Below are 15,709 nucleotides of genomic sequence, written 5' to 3' on the forward strand. Positions count from 1 at the left end.
TTTGTGTGAGAGGCAGAAAAGGCAGACTCATGGCAGACGATTCCACTGACAAAGAGAAAACCCAATCACTTTACATCTCATTGGTGGACTATTCCAGGTTTATAAAATATCTGAGATTCTGCATATGTAGATATTGCTTATGGCCTAATTCTATTAGGAATAATATAGAATTGATTTTTATTTTCTTTGGTTATGTGTTTTTTTGAAGGAATAATCTGAATCCATTTTCATTGATACCAAGTAATATGGAAACTGTAAACTTACTTTTTTTTTTTTTTTTTTGAGACTGTATCTCACTCTGTTGCCCCGGCTGGAGTGCAGTAGTGCAATCACAGCTCTACAGCATCAACCTCCTGGGCTCAAACTATCCACCCACCTCAGCCTCCCAAGTAGATGGGACCACAGGCATGTACCACCACGCCTGGCTTATTTCTTGTAGAGATGGGGTCTCTCTATGTTGCCCAGGCTAGTCTTGAACTCCTGGGCTCAAGCAATCCTCCAGCGTCAGCCTCCCAAAGTGTTGGGATTACAGGCACGAGCCACTGCGCGCCCAGCCTAAACTTAACTTTGTTAGGGGGACAGAGTCTTGCTCTGTCAGCCAGGCTGGAGTGCAGTGGCACAATCTCGGCTCACTGCAACCTCTGCCTCCCAGGTTCAAGTGATTCTCCTGCCTCAGCCTCCCAAGTAGCTGGGATTACAGGAACCTGCCATGATGCCTAGCTAATTTTTGTATTTTTGGTAGAGACAGGATTTCACCATGTTGGCCAGGCTGGTCTCGAACTCCTGGTCTCAAGTGATCTGCCCGCCTCAGCCCCCAAAGTGCTGGGATTACAGGTGTGAGCCACTGTGCCCCACTCTAAACTTAACTTTTTATTTTATTTTATTTTATTATTTTTGAGACACAGTCTTGCTCTGTCGTTCAGGCTGGAGTGCAGTGGCACGATCCTGGCTCACTACAGCCTCCGCCTCCCAGGCTCAAGTGATTCTCGTGCGTCAGCCTCCCGAGTAGCTGGGACTACAGGCGTGTGTCACCACGCCTGGCTAATTTTTGTATTTTTTGATAGAGACAGGGTTTTGCCCTGTTGGCTAGGCTGGTCTTGAACTCCTGACCTCAAGTGATCTGCCCGCCTCAGCTTCCCAAAGTGCTGGGATTACAGGCATGAGCCACCGCGCCCGGCCTAAATTTAACTTTTTAACGGACGATCAAACCAACAATTTTCCATGTAGGAACCAGGGTCAATGATCATGCCGACTGAGTCATACAGTGGCATTAAGCCTTCTAACTTTGGGCACAGGTGGTTTTTTTCTAGCCTTTTCATGACAGAATGACTGACTATTCTGTGTTTTCTTCGGAAAATCCAGTCGTTGGGGAAGGCCATCAGTAAAAAGCATTGTGAGTAAAATGCATCAAGAGTCATACAGGTGAATTCAGTTCACTGCGTTACCACTTACAAGTTGAACAATCTTGGGCAAACCCCTTAATCTCTCTGAATCAGCATTTTTAATCTATATAATGGGGGTAGTAATACCCCAGGTCTATAAAAGTTAGCATTCAGTAGGAGAACACAAAGTTTGTGAATGCTTAATAAATATAAGCTACAATCTTAGCACTAAACTCAAGGAACTCTGCTTGGACCCAGCATTGTGCCATTGATAGTGCTAGCCAGTTTCTTGCAAGCAACAGGAACAAACCTTGTTTAAATTTTGCTAGTTGTCCTGCTAATGCCCTTTTACTAGACCGGGGTCCAGTCCAGGAGCACGCATTGTGATACCATGTTTTCTTAGTCTCCTTTCATCTGACACAGTCCACCTTTGAAGAGTATTGGCCGGTTATTTTATAGGACGTCCCTCGGTTTTGGTTTGTTTGATGTTTGCTAATGATTAAATTCAGGTTATACATTTTTAGAAAGAATATCGCTGGCTGGGCGCGGTGGCTCACGCCTGGGAGGCTGAGGTAGGAGGACCACTTGAGTCCAGGAGTTCAAGACTAGCCTGAACAACATTGGGAGACCCTGTCTCTACAAAAAATACAAAAATTAGCCGGGCGTGGTGGCTCATGCCTGTGGTCCCAGCTACCTGGGAGACAGAGGTGGGAGGATCACTTGATCCCAGGAGGTTGAGGCTGCAGTGAGCCAAGATCACGCCACTGCACTCCAGCCTGGGCAACCCTGTCTGGAGTGAGACTCTGTCTCAAAAAAAAAAGAAAAAAAAGAAAAAGAAAAAAGTAGTATTATTCTGTAGTTACTGTTTGTGTAAGACAGGGGAAATAAGGAAACATGCATATACAGGTTGACTACCCCTTATCTGAAATGCTCGGGACCAGATGTGTTCCAGATTTCAGGTTTTCTTGGACTTTGGAATCTGGTTGAGCATCCCCAATCTAAAATTCCACAATTGGAAATGCTTCAGTAAGCATTTCCTTCATGTGTCATGTCTCAAAAAGGTTTGGATTTTGGAGCATTTTGGATTTCAGCCTTTAGATTTGGGATGCTCAACCTGTATCTTCTTACTTTTGTAACGAGAAACATAGGAAATATAAGCCAGAAAACAATAAAGCTAATTATAAGATGTAGGAGTAGACAGAATGGAATAAATAAGGGAGGAAACAGCACTACTACAACGAGTAGACCATTTTGTGTAGTTTTAATGCCAGAAGGTCAAAGGAGACAGCTTCAAGGGGCTCCCACTGTCCAAAGTTGGGCCAATTTCAACATCAAAATTAAGAGGACAGTAATAGATTATAACCCACTGAATAAAATGAAATAAAATGAATAGATTACAACCCAGTGAATAAAATGACCATATTGATAATAAGTAGATAAGCAGCTTAATGGGGAAAGAAGGGAGGGTATTCCTTATATTAGAATGCTGACTGATATATGTATATATGTATATGTGTATACATATGTATACACAAATACATTTGTTTATATATACATATATGTATATGTATATATTCACATATACATATATACATCTATGTACATGCACATATACATATATACATCTATGTACATGCGCATATACATATACACATATGTATATATGTGCATATGTACACGTATATGTATACGTATATATGTATATATGTACGTATGTTTATATACATATGTACATATATGTATATGTAAATATTGATTGGACAGTAAATATTGATTTGGACAAGAATCACTGATGAATGCTAAATCTATGGGGGAGAGAGTCTGATAAAGAGCAGGCTATTTAAATAGTCTTTTTTTTTTTTTTTTTGAGACAGGGTCTTGCTCTGTTACCCAGGCTGGAGTGCAGTGACACAATCATGGCTCACTGCAGCCTCCACCTCCCAGGCTCAAGTGATCCTCCCACCTCAGCCTCCCAGGTACCTGGGACTATAGGTGTGTGCCACCATGCCTAGCTAATTTTTGTTGTTTTTTTAAAAAAAATTTTATTTATTTTATTATTTTATTTTTTTTTTCAAAACGGGTTCTTGCTCTGTCACCCAGGCTGGAGTGCAGTAGCATGATCTCAGCTTACTGCAACCTCCACCTCCCAGGCTCAAGCGATCCTCCAACCTCAGCCTCCCAGTAGCTGGGACCACAGGCCCATGCCACCATGCCCAGCTAATTTTTTTGTATTTTTGGTAGAGACAGGGTTTTTGCCATGTTGCCCAGGCTAGTCTCAAACTCCTGAGCTCAAGTAATTCACTTGCCTCAGCCTCCCAAAGTACTGAGATTACAGGAGTAAGCCACCACGCCTGGCCCTAATTTTTATATTTTTTGTAGAGATGGGGTCACGGTTTGTTACCCAGGCTGGTCTTGAACCCGTGGGCTCAACCAATCCTCCCCGCACAGCCTCCCAAAATGCTGGGATTACAGGCCTGGGCCACCGCGTCCAGCCGGTAGTCCCCTTTAATCTGGAATAAGACAGAGAAACAAAACAAAAGATTGGAGGAAACCATGGTTCAATGGGGGCTGAACACAACCCATTCCCTCCTGCCTGTTCATTGTACTGGGGGACGGAGACCAGACTACAATGACAAGGGGCATTTTATAGCTAGAGAAACTGAGATACACAATACACTTAACTAACGTTCTTGTAGCTACTGGAAGATGCTGGATAACCATACAGCCTTCAGCCATTGTATTCACATGAGAAAAACAATGAAAAAGGCAAAATATTAGAATCAGGGCCACAGATGGCTCTAAAATTACTTTCAGCAGTAACTGAAAATAGCAAGCCAATATATCTGCCTATTGTTTTATTCATTCAGCTTCTCTTGAGCCACAGTGCTATTTATTCCCTTTGGTAGAATTTAACAGCAAATATTCCAGGAAGTCAGTACAGGACATGGCAAAAAAAAAAAAAAAAGTTTCATAAAATACTCAAATCCTAAGTGGTTTGTTTCACAGCCATAATTCAAAAGCAGGTATGTTTTTGTAAATGTTGGCCAGTGTTCCATGGCAAATTTAATGAACTACATTTCTTATTTTTATTGTTTTAAACCACAAGACAGAAAATCACTTAAAAAATATAATGTTGCAATCATTAGAGTGATACTGACTCAGACAAGAATCGTCGATGTACGCTAAAACTAGCAGGTTAAATATTTAATGAGGAAATAGATATTTACATAGTCTCAAAGTATCTCTGCACAAATTACTTATTAATTATAAAGGGAAAAATACTAACTTAGCAGTAGAGAAACCTGGTGAACACTACCTTAACATCACTAATAACCAGATATCACATGCCTCCCAATGTGAGGCACTGGGGACATGTCATTGCTGTAGTGTTTGTGCCAAAAATGAACACCCTGAAGGTAGCTGTCCTAGTCCATTTGGGCTGCAATTACAAAATACCTTAGACTGGGTAATTTATAAACAACAGAAAGGTACTACTCACAGTTCCAGAGACCAGGAAGTCCAAGATCAAGGTGCCGGCAGATTTAGTGTCTGGTGAGGGCTCACTGTCTGCTTCATAGATGTCTCCTTCTCTCTGTGTCGTCACATGGCAGAAGGGATGAACAAGCTCCTTCCGGCTCTTTTATAAGGGCACTAATTCCATCCATGAGGGTGGTGCCCTCATGACTTAATCACTTCCCCAAAGGCCCCACCTCTTAATATCACCTTGGCGGTTGGTTAAGTTCCAACCTACGAATTTTGGGGGAAGGCATAAACACTCAGATCATAGAAGTAGTCATGAGGAAACATTGAATGAACCCCAATTGAGGGGCATTCTACCAAATTGCAGGCTTGAACTCTTCTAAAATGTCAAGGTCGGCTGGGCGCCGTGTCTCACGCCTGTAATCCCAGCACTTTGGGAGGCCAAGGCGGGTGGATCACCTGAAGTCAGGAGTTCGAGACCAGCCTGGCCAACATGGTGAAACCCCATCTCTACTAAAAATACAAAAATTAGCTGGGCGTGGTGGCACACGCCTGTAATCCCAGCTACTCAGGAGAATCACTTGAATCTGGGAGGTGGAGGTTGCAGTGAGCTGACATTGCATCACTGCATTCGCATCACTGCATTCCAGCCTTGGCAACAGAGCGAGACTCCGTCTCAAAAAAATAAAACAAATGTCAAGGTCATGAATGCCAAAGTAAGGTAGAGGACCTGGTCTAGATTAAAGGAGACTAAAGTGACATTACAGTTAAATGCCATGTGTAATCCTAGTCTGGATCCTAGACTAGAAAAACAAAATTGTTATATTGGACATTATTGAGACTATTGGTCATATAAGAATACTGATTGTAGATCATAGTATTATATCAATGTTAAATGTCTTGATTTTGATGGGTGTATTGTGATAATGTAAAAGAAAGTTTACAAAAATCTATATGCTTAGAAAATACACACTGAGGCCAGGCATGGTGGCTCACGCCTGTAATCCCAGCACTTTGGGAGGCTGAGGAGGGCGGACCACCTGAAGTTGGAGTTCGAGACCAGCCTGGCCAACATGGCGAAACCCCATCTCTACTAAAAATACAAAAATTAGTCGGGCATGGTGGCAGGCACCTGTAATCCCAGCTGGAGATTTGGGAGGCCAAGGCAGGAGAATCACCTTGAACCTAGGAGGTGGAGGTTGCAGTGAGCCGAGATCGCGCCATTGCACTCCAGCCTGGGTGACAGAGACAGACTCCGTCTCAAAAAAAAAAAAAAAAAAAAAAAAGAAAGAAAGAAAGAAAAAGAAAAGAAAAGAAAAAAGAAAATACACACTGATGCTCTTAAGAAATACTGTTAAGGGCCAGGGGTGCTGGTTCACACCTGTAATCCCAGCACTTTGCTGAAGCAGGCAGATGGCTTGAGCCCAGGAGTTCAAGACCAGCCTGAGCAACATGGCAAAACCCGTCTCTACAAAAAATACAAAAATTAGCCAGGCATGGTGGCACACATGTAGTCCCAGCTACTTGGGAGGCTGAGATGGGAGGATCACTTGTGCCTAGGAAGTTGAATCTGCTGTAAGCCATGATTGCATCACTGCACTCCAGCTTGGGTGATACAGAGAGACCCTGTCTCGAAGAAAAAAACAAAAACAAAAACACCAATACCCTTTGGCTAGAGAGAAGAGTAAAGCGAATATGGCAAAATGTTAACAGTTGGTAAATCTAGGTGAAGGGTATATGGGAGCTCTTTTGAGCATTTCTTTCTCTGTTATACCTGTTTTAGACTTTTCTAAGTTTTCTCAGCTTGAAATTATTTCAAAATGAAAAGTTAAAAAGAACAATTAAAATTAAATAATGCCACCTCTATGGTCTGCTGCACTGGACTTCACTGAAGATTTGTGTAGGTCCAGGGTCGTTCCCATCAAGCAGGATTTCGTAGGAACTGTGACCGAGAATCTTGGTTAGAAGAAAGAGTGCGATGCACATTTTTCACAACTGGGAAAAGGGATGAAGCCATCGTTGTATTTACTTGTCTTCTCCTGGCATTTTCTTTTGAAAGATAACAGTAAACTTGCCAGCCATGTCTCGTGATTGAGTCACATAGGACCTGACAGCTTCACGTTTGTGAGGCAGCGCTGAGAGTAGAAATGCCAAAAGCATTAATGGCAAATAAATATTATTTGAAATAATGATAAATCTTTAGCTGTTCAGTCTCATCTATTAAGCACAGTGAACTGTACAGCAGAACTAATTTACCTGTGAGGAGAGGTAATCGCTGGACATTACTGATGTTCTCTAATCCTAAAGCTGTTTCGTCACTACCTTTGCTTCAGACACGTAAAATCCTCTACAGTTTTGCTGAATCCTAGCCCTGTATCTTCTCAATCCACCTTGGAGACCCTTTTACCTCTAAGTATCCCTTCAACTGCTGGTCAAGTTCCAAGATAATATCTTACCCTCTATTTCTAGTGTAGGTCTGGCACATTTGTCATGATTATAACAATCAACAAATGTCTACTAGACACATATGTTATACAAAGGCACAGCCAAGCGTCTACCAGGAAAGTTACATACACATCGTCTGTACCTCCATTTTTCTAAATTTTCTGTAAAATGCCCCTCTGGGTGGGCAGGCCTTGTCTTGTTCAATTTGGGTCACACCCAGTCAACATGTTAGAAAGCTTTGGAGGGAGAAGGAATATTTCATTTGGTGATTTCTTCCCTGGCCTAAAGGAATTTAACTACATAGTTAGAAAGACATAAACATATCAGAAGTTACAGTAATTTGTGTAGAGGAGTGAGGTGAGAAATAGGAAACCTTACTCCTGGTTTCCCATGAATTCGTTGTGTCTCCATGACAGATGACATGATCTCAAGGCCTCATGCCTCCTTTGTAAAATGAGATGGATGAACTGGATGATAATAATGACAACAGCTAAAATACACTGAGCACTTACTATATATCAAGCCCTATAGTAAGCACTTACTGTGGATTAACATGCTGAAACCTTGCAACACTGCTGTGAGGTAGGTACCACTATCATCCTCATTTTACAGATAATCCATGAGATCCTTTCAACTCCAAATTTCTATAATTATGTGACTTCAAGTTAAGTAATATGGTAGATTGCATTTTTCAAAGGTGGACGCAACAATATTTCCCATCTTATATGCTCTCTCTCTATATATAGACACACACATACATATACATATATGCACACACATACATATACATGTATGTACACACATATGTACACATACATGTATACATATATGTACACACATACATATGTACACACACATCTATACATATATGTATACATACATATATACACATACATCTATACATGCATGTATACATATACGCACACATGTATACATATACGCGCACATGTATACATATATGTACACATACGTGCATATATGTACACACGCACGCATATATGGGCACATACATGCGTACATATATGTGCACATACATGCGTACATATGTGCACATACATATGTACACAGTATACATATATGCACACATATATGCATGCATGTATGCACACGCGCATATGTGCATGCATATATGCACACACGTATGCATATGTGTGACACATGTATATGCACATATACACATACATGTATATACACATACACATACATGTATATACACATACATGTATATACACATACACATATATATACACATACACATATATGTATATACACATACACATATGTATACATACATATATACGTGTGTATATGTACACATATATACGTGTGTGTATGTACACATATATACGTGTGTGTATGTACACATATATACGTGTGTGTATATGTACACATATATACGTGTGTGTATATGTACACATATATACGTGTGTGTGTATGTACACATATATACGTGTGTGTATATGTACACATATATACGTGTGTGTGTATATGTACACATATATACGTGTGCGTATATATATATAGTGTGTGTGTGTGGCTGGGCACAGTGGCTCACACCTGTAATCCCAATGCTTTGGGAGGCTGAGGTGGGAGGATCCCTTGAGCCTGGGAAGTCGAGGCTGCAGTGAGCTGTGATTGTGCCACTCCACTTCAGCCTGGGCGACAGAGTGAGACCAGATCTCAATCAATAAAGTATTTTTAGAGATGGGATCTCGCTCTGTCGCCCAGGCTGGTCTCAAACTCCTGGGCTCAGGCAATCCTCTTACCTCAGCCTCCCGAGTAGCTGGAACTATAGGTGTGTGCCACTGCACCCAGCTCCTATGCTCTTCTTGAAGTATAACTTTGAGAAGTGGGTCTATCTACCCTCCATTGATTTGGGTGGCCTTGTGGCTATGGAAAAAGTGATGTCATGTTGACTTCTGAGGCTAAGTCCATAAAAACCAATATAGCTTATGTTAGTTTTCTATTGCTATGCAACAAATTACCCCAAACTTAGAGGCTTAAAACAATACCTATTTATTAGCTCATGGTTTTGTAGGTCAGAATTCTGGGCACAGCATGACTTGGTTCTCTGCACAGGGTGTCACACAGCTGAAATGAAGGTGTTAGCTGGACTGAGTTCTTGGAGGAGCAGAGTTGAGGTGAGGACCCGCTTCCAAGCTCATTACATTGTTGGTTGAATTCAGTTCTTTATGGTCATACGACTAAGATCTCTGTTTCTTTGGTCAGCTGGGGGCTGCCTGCATTTTTTTCCATCCATCTTCAAAGCCGGCTATGGAGAATATCCTTCACGTCAAATCCCTCTCATGTTTTGAATCTCTGAATTCCGGTCTCTGACCTCTAGACCCAGATTTAAATGGTTCCTGTGGTTACGGGAGGCTCACTTGGGGGAATCTCTCTATCGTAAGATCTACTGACTCAAAACCTCAATTACATCTGCAAAATCTCTTTTGTCATGTAATCATGGGAATAATGTCTAATGATATTCATAGGTTCCACTCACACTCAAGGGAAGATTATACAAGGGTGAGGGTCATTGGGGCCATCTTAGAATTCTGCCTACCCGATAGCTTCTGCTTGATTCTCTTGTTACGTTTACTCCTGGAACTTAGCCACCATACTGCGAGGAAGCCTGAGCACCCTGTGGAATGATCCACATGGAGAGAAACTGGCCCCTTAACAGCCCCAGCTGAGCTCCCAGCCAATAACCAGCATCAACGTGCTATGTGAGTGAGCCATTTTCAAAGTGGATCCTCCAAGCCCTAGGCTGAAATATCCCCACTGGTGATGCATGGGACAGATGAGCTGTCCCTATTAAGTCCTGCCCAAATGGTAAATTTGGGAGTAAAAGAAAAGATTGTTGTTCTAAGCCACTAAGTTTGGGGATGATTTGTTATACAGCAATAGGTGATCAAAACCAAGTAACTTACGTGAGACAGTCTGTAAGTACTGAAAGATTCTGTGGAAAAGGAGCGGTAGCTTCTGTTTCTTTTAGGACATTGGAGCATCTGGCAGTGTAGGCCTAAAACGTCATTCAATACATGCTTGCTGATTTATTAGTTCAAACTTATACTGACCTGATTTACAACAGTATACCAGTCATCCATATTTGGAAGCTCCGCATTTTAAAAGGGTTATCTAAAAATTATGCCACTTTCCTTTGGAGGAATGGCTATACTATATATTTTTAAGCCATATTTGTAAAATGTTTGGGGTGTAAATGAACACAGATAATGAATATTCATTTTAAAGGTACAATAGGCTTGTATGTAAATCACTACATAAAGCATTAGTATTTCAATGCATATTCAATCACTTTTCAACAGTTGCTGTTTTTGTTTTTGGTTTTGGTTTTATTTATTTATTTATTTTTGAGACGGAATCTTGCTGTGTCTCCCAGGCTGGAGTGCAGTGGCACAATCTCAGCTCATTGCAACCTCTGCCTCTGGGGTTCAAGTGATTCTTCTGCTTCAGCCTCCCGAGTAGCAGGGACTACAGGCACGCACCACCACACCTGGCTAATTTTTATATTTTTAGTAGAGATGGGGTTTTACCATATTGGCCAGACTGGTCTCGAACTCCTGACCTCAGGTGATCCTCCCACCTCAGCATCCCAAACTGCTGGGGTTACAGGCATGAGCCACTGCACCTGGCCAACAGTTGCTGTTTTTATTGGAAAAAAACAGAAAGCACTGGAAAAATAATCACCAGTTTTGTCATTAAGGAATTTGCATCCACAGATATCAAAACTATTAGGTGAAGGAGAGGCCAGGAGAGGTGGCTCATGCCTATAATCCCAGCACTTTGGGAGGCCGAGGCAGGCGGATCACCTGAGGTCAGGAGTTCGAGACCAGCCTGGCCAACATGGCAAAACGCCATCTCTATGAAAAATACAAAAATTAGCCGGGAATAGTGGCACACACCTGTAATCCCAGCTACTAGCGAGGCTGAGGCAGGAGAATTGCTTGAACCCGGGAGGTGGAGGTTGCAGTGAGCCAAGATCATGCCACTGCACTCCAGCCTGGGCAACAGAGCGAGACTCTGTCTCAAAAAAAAAAAAAAAAAAAAAGAAACTGTTGGAGAATAGAATATCCATACACTCTCAAGGCGGCTCCCCCTGGATTATTTGAAGGGAAAAGGTAACTTTACAATGGAGAAACCAGGCGAATAACTTTTTTTTTTTTGAATATATTCATTTTGTTAAATGCATCTGGTCTGAACCATGGAAGATACAGAAACAGTTTCGAAGAGCATTAAACACTGGTTCTTTCAACTGTGGACTGAAAAAATATAAAGCATATGGAGACACTGAGTCTGATAGCTACTCAAACAAGTGGGCCAGAGCTGGTTTCAATGGTGCCAAAAGTACAGGTACTCTACCCCCTGCCAAATGATCCTACCAAAAAAGATGCCAGAAGTACACAGAGAAGATGGGTAACAGACATCTGGAAGGTACAAATTCTCCATGATATGACATTTTCAACATACTAGTGGAACCCATATATGTAGGCTCCATTCTGTCTTGAACAATTCCAAAATATTAAAGAAAAACATCAGGAAGTAGATAGATTACTTAGAGAAAAATTTGAGTTACTTTTAACCAAAGTTATTTCTACTATGCTTTATCACTGACTCAGTAGCTGCCCTCAAAAAAAGAAATATTTTATATATAATATGCATTTTACTAAAAGTATTTTTTACCCATTTCGACTGTGTGGTAGATAGAGCTCCCTCTCCCCTCTCCCCTCTCCCCTCTCCCCTCCCCCCTCTCCCCTCCCCCCTCCCCCCTCTCCCCTCTCCCCTCTCCCCTCTCCCCTCTTTCCACGGTCTCCCTCTGATGCCGAGCCGAAGCTGGACGGTACTGCTGCCATCTCAGCTCACTGCAACCTCCCTGCCCGATTCTCCTGCCTCAGCCTGCCGAGTGCCTGCGATTGCAGGCGTGGCGGCGCCACGCCTGACTGGTTTTCGTATTTTTTTTGGTGGAGACAGGGTTTCGATGTGTCGGCTGGGCTGGTCTCCAGCTCCTAACCGCGAGTGATCCGCCAGCCTCGGCCTCCCGAGGTGCCGGGATTGCAGACTGAGTCTCGTTAACTCAGTGCTCAATGGCGCCCAGGCTGGAGTGCAGTGGCGTGATCTCGGCTCGCTACAACCACCTCCCAGCCGCCTGCCTTGGCCTCCCTAAGTGCCGAGATTGCAGCCTCTGCCTGGCAGCCACCCCGTCTGGGAAGTGAGGAGCGTCTCCGCCTGACCGCCCATCGTCTGGGATGTGAGGAGCCCCTCTGCCTGGCTGCCCAGTCTGGAAAGTGAGGAGGGTCTCTGCCCGGCTGCCCATCGTCTGAGATGTGGGGAGCACCTCTGCCCTGCCGCCCCGTCCGGGATGTGAGGAGCGTCTCTGCCCGGCCGCCCTGTCTGAGAAGTGAGGAGACCCTCTGCCTGGCAACCGCCCCGTCTGAGAAGTGAGGAGCCCCTCCGCCCGGCAGCCACCCCGTCTGAGAAGTGAGGAGCGTCCTCCCTCCTCGTCCGGGAGGGAGGTGGGGGGGTCAGCCCCCCGCCCGGCCAGCCGCCCCGTCCGGGAGGTGAGGGGCGCCTCTGCCCGGCCGCCCCTACCGGGAAGTGAGGAGCCCCTCTGCCCGGCCAGCCGCCTCGTCCGGGAGGGAGGTGGGGGGGTCAGCCCCCCGCCTGGCCAGCCGCCCCGTCCGGGAGGCGAGGGGTGCCTCTGCCCGGCCGCCCCTACCGGGAAGTGAGGAGCCCCTCTGCCCGGCCAGCCGCCCCGTCCAGGAGGGAGGTGGGGGGGTCAGCCCCCCGCCCGGCCAGCCGCCCCGTCCGGGAGGGAGGTGGGGGGGTCAGCCCCCCACCTGGCCAGCCGCCCCATCCGGGAGGGAGGTGGGGGGATCAGCCCCCCGCCCGGCCAGCCGCCCTGTCCAGGAGGTGGGGGGTGCCTCTGCCCGGCCGCCCCTACTGGGAAGTGAGGAGCCCCTCTGCCCGGCCAGCCGCTCTGTCTGGGAGGGAGGTGGGGGGGTCAGCCCCCCACCCGGCCAGCCGCCCCGTCCGGGAGGGAGGTGGGGGGGTTAGCCCCCTGCCTGGCCAGCCGCCCCGTCCGGGAGGTGAGGGGCACCTCTGCCTGGCCGCCCCTACTGGGAAGTGAAGAGCCCCTCTGCCCGGCCAGCCGCTCTGTCTGGGAGGGAGGTGGGGGGGTCAGCCCCCCGCCCGGCCAGCCGCCCCGTCCGGGAGGGAGGTGGGGGGGTCAGCCCCCCGCCCGGCCAGCCGCCCCGTCCGGGAGGGAGGTGGGGGGGTCAGCCCCCCGCCCGGCCAGCCGCCCCGTCCGGGAGGGAGGTGGGGGGGTCAGCCCCCCGCCGGGCCAGCCGCCCCGTCGGGGAAGTGAGGGGTGCCTCTGCCCGGCTGCCCCTACTGGGAAGTGAGGAGCCCCTCTGCCCGGCCAGCCGCCCTGTCCGGGAGGGAGGTGGGGGGTCAGCCCCCCCGCCCGGCCAGCCGCCCCGTCCGGGAGGTGAGGGGCGCTTCTGCCCGGCCGCCCCTACTGGGAAGTGAGGAGCTCCTCTGCCCGGCCACCACCCCATCTGGGAGGTGTACTCAACAGCTCATTGAGAACGGGCCATGAAGACAATGGCGGTTTTGTGGAATAGAAAGGGGGGAAAGGTGGGGCAAAGATTGAGAAATCGGATGGTTGCCGTGTCTGTGTAGAAAGAGGTAGACATGGGAGACTTTTCATTTTGTTCTGTACTAAGAAAAATTCTTCTGCCTTGGGATCCTGTTGATCTGTGACCTTACCCCCAACCCTGTGCTCTCTGAAACATGTGCTGTGTCCACTCAGGGTTGAATGGATTAAGGGCGGTACAAGATGTGCTTTGTTAAACAGATGCTTGAAGGCAGCATGTTCGTTAAGAGTCATCACCACTCCCTAATCTCAAGTACCCAGGGACACAAACACTGCGGAAGGCCGCAGGGTCCTCTGCCTAGGAAAACCAGAGAACTTTGTTCACTTGTTTATCTGCTGACCTTCCCTCCACTATTGTCCTGTGACCCTGCCAAATCCCCCTCTGCCTCTGCGAGAAACACCCAAGAATGATCAATAAAAAAGAAAGAAAGAAAAAAAAAGTATTTTTTACCCATTTCCAATGGGTTGATTGACCAATCTCACTAATCAGTAAGAGTGCTCAACATTTCCCATTTTGGGCCATTTCTATCACTCTCAAATTTTGGTGAATCTGCCCTAAGTTCCCAGCATCACAGCATTCGTGGATCTGAGTAGACATTCCGGAAAACACAGAGATGTTCCAATACTCTCTGTTCTTAATTTCATCTAATTAGTTTTAAAATTTATTCTCTACTCACAAAGAAGCATAAATAAAGGTTTCACTCTTATGTAAAGACCTGACAAAACATACAATGGTCCTCTGCTGATGTGGAAGCAAAGACAGTTTTCTACGATAGTCTGTTCTTTATAACCTATAACTGTTGTGGGAAAAAAAGAAAATCCATTTCTTATTGTAATTATTTTTCTCGTTTGAGGTTTCTTTTCCACACCCTGAATCTACAATGACCCAACCACAAGTTTGGGAACATTGCTTCTGAGGCCCATTCTCTGATGAGAAATGTTCAGTCCCACCTGGGGAAAGTACCTGAGTCCCAGCCTTTTCAGCCTAACATTACACCTAATATCTAAAGTAAGAAATCAGGCTAGGTGTGGTGGTACGCACCTGTAATCCCAGCCACTTGGGAGGCTGAGGCAGGAGAATCGCCTGAACCCGGGTGGCAGAGATTGCAGTGAGCAGAGATCGCACCAGTCACTCCAGCCTGGGCAACACAGTGAGATTCCACCTCAAAAATAAAATAAAATAAAATAAAACATCCAAGTATCCACCTTGGGTTGCAGGAAAATAGTTAATATTATGCATTTACAAAAAATGTAACTATATAATGTGAAACACCATAAAGTCAGATGGCACTGCACGAGGCATTTTTGCTTGTTTTTCTTAGGGAAAAGGAGTTCTACGGAAAATTCTCTCATCCTCTTCTCTCTGCCGCCGACTCCTCTATGTCCAAAGTTTTTTTTTTTTTCTCCCCCCTGAGAGGGAGTCTCACTCTGTCGCCCAGGCTGGAGTGCAGTGGTGCAATCTTGGTTCACTGCAACCTCCGCCCCCTTGGCATTCAAGCGATTCTCCTACCTCAGCCTCCCAAGTAGCTGGGATTACAGGCACGCGCCACCACATCCGGCTAATTTCGTATTTTTAGTAGAGACGGGGTTTCTCCATGTTGGTCAGGCTGGTCTCAAACTCCCAACCTCAGGTGATCCGCCCACCTCGGCCTCCCAAAGTGCTAGGATTATAGACGTGAGCCACCACACCTGACCTAGGTTTTTGTTTAAAATTGGGCCTTTGTTCTTA

Source organism: Pan paniscus, chromosome X, assembly GCF_029289425.2.
Source record: "Pan paniscus chromosome X, NHGRI_mPanPan1-v2.0_pri, whole genome shotgun sequence".
NCBI classification, from domain to species: domain Eukaryota; kingdom Metazoa; phylum Chordata; class Mammalia; order Primates; family Hominidae; genus Pan; species Pan paniscus.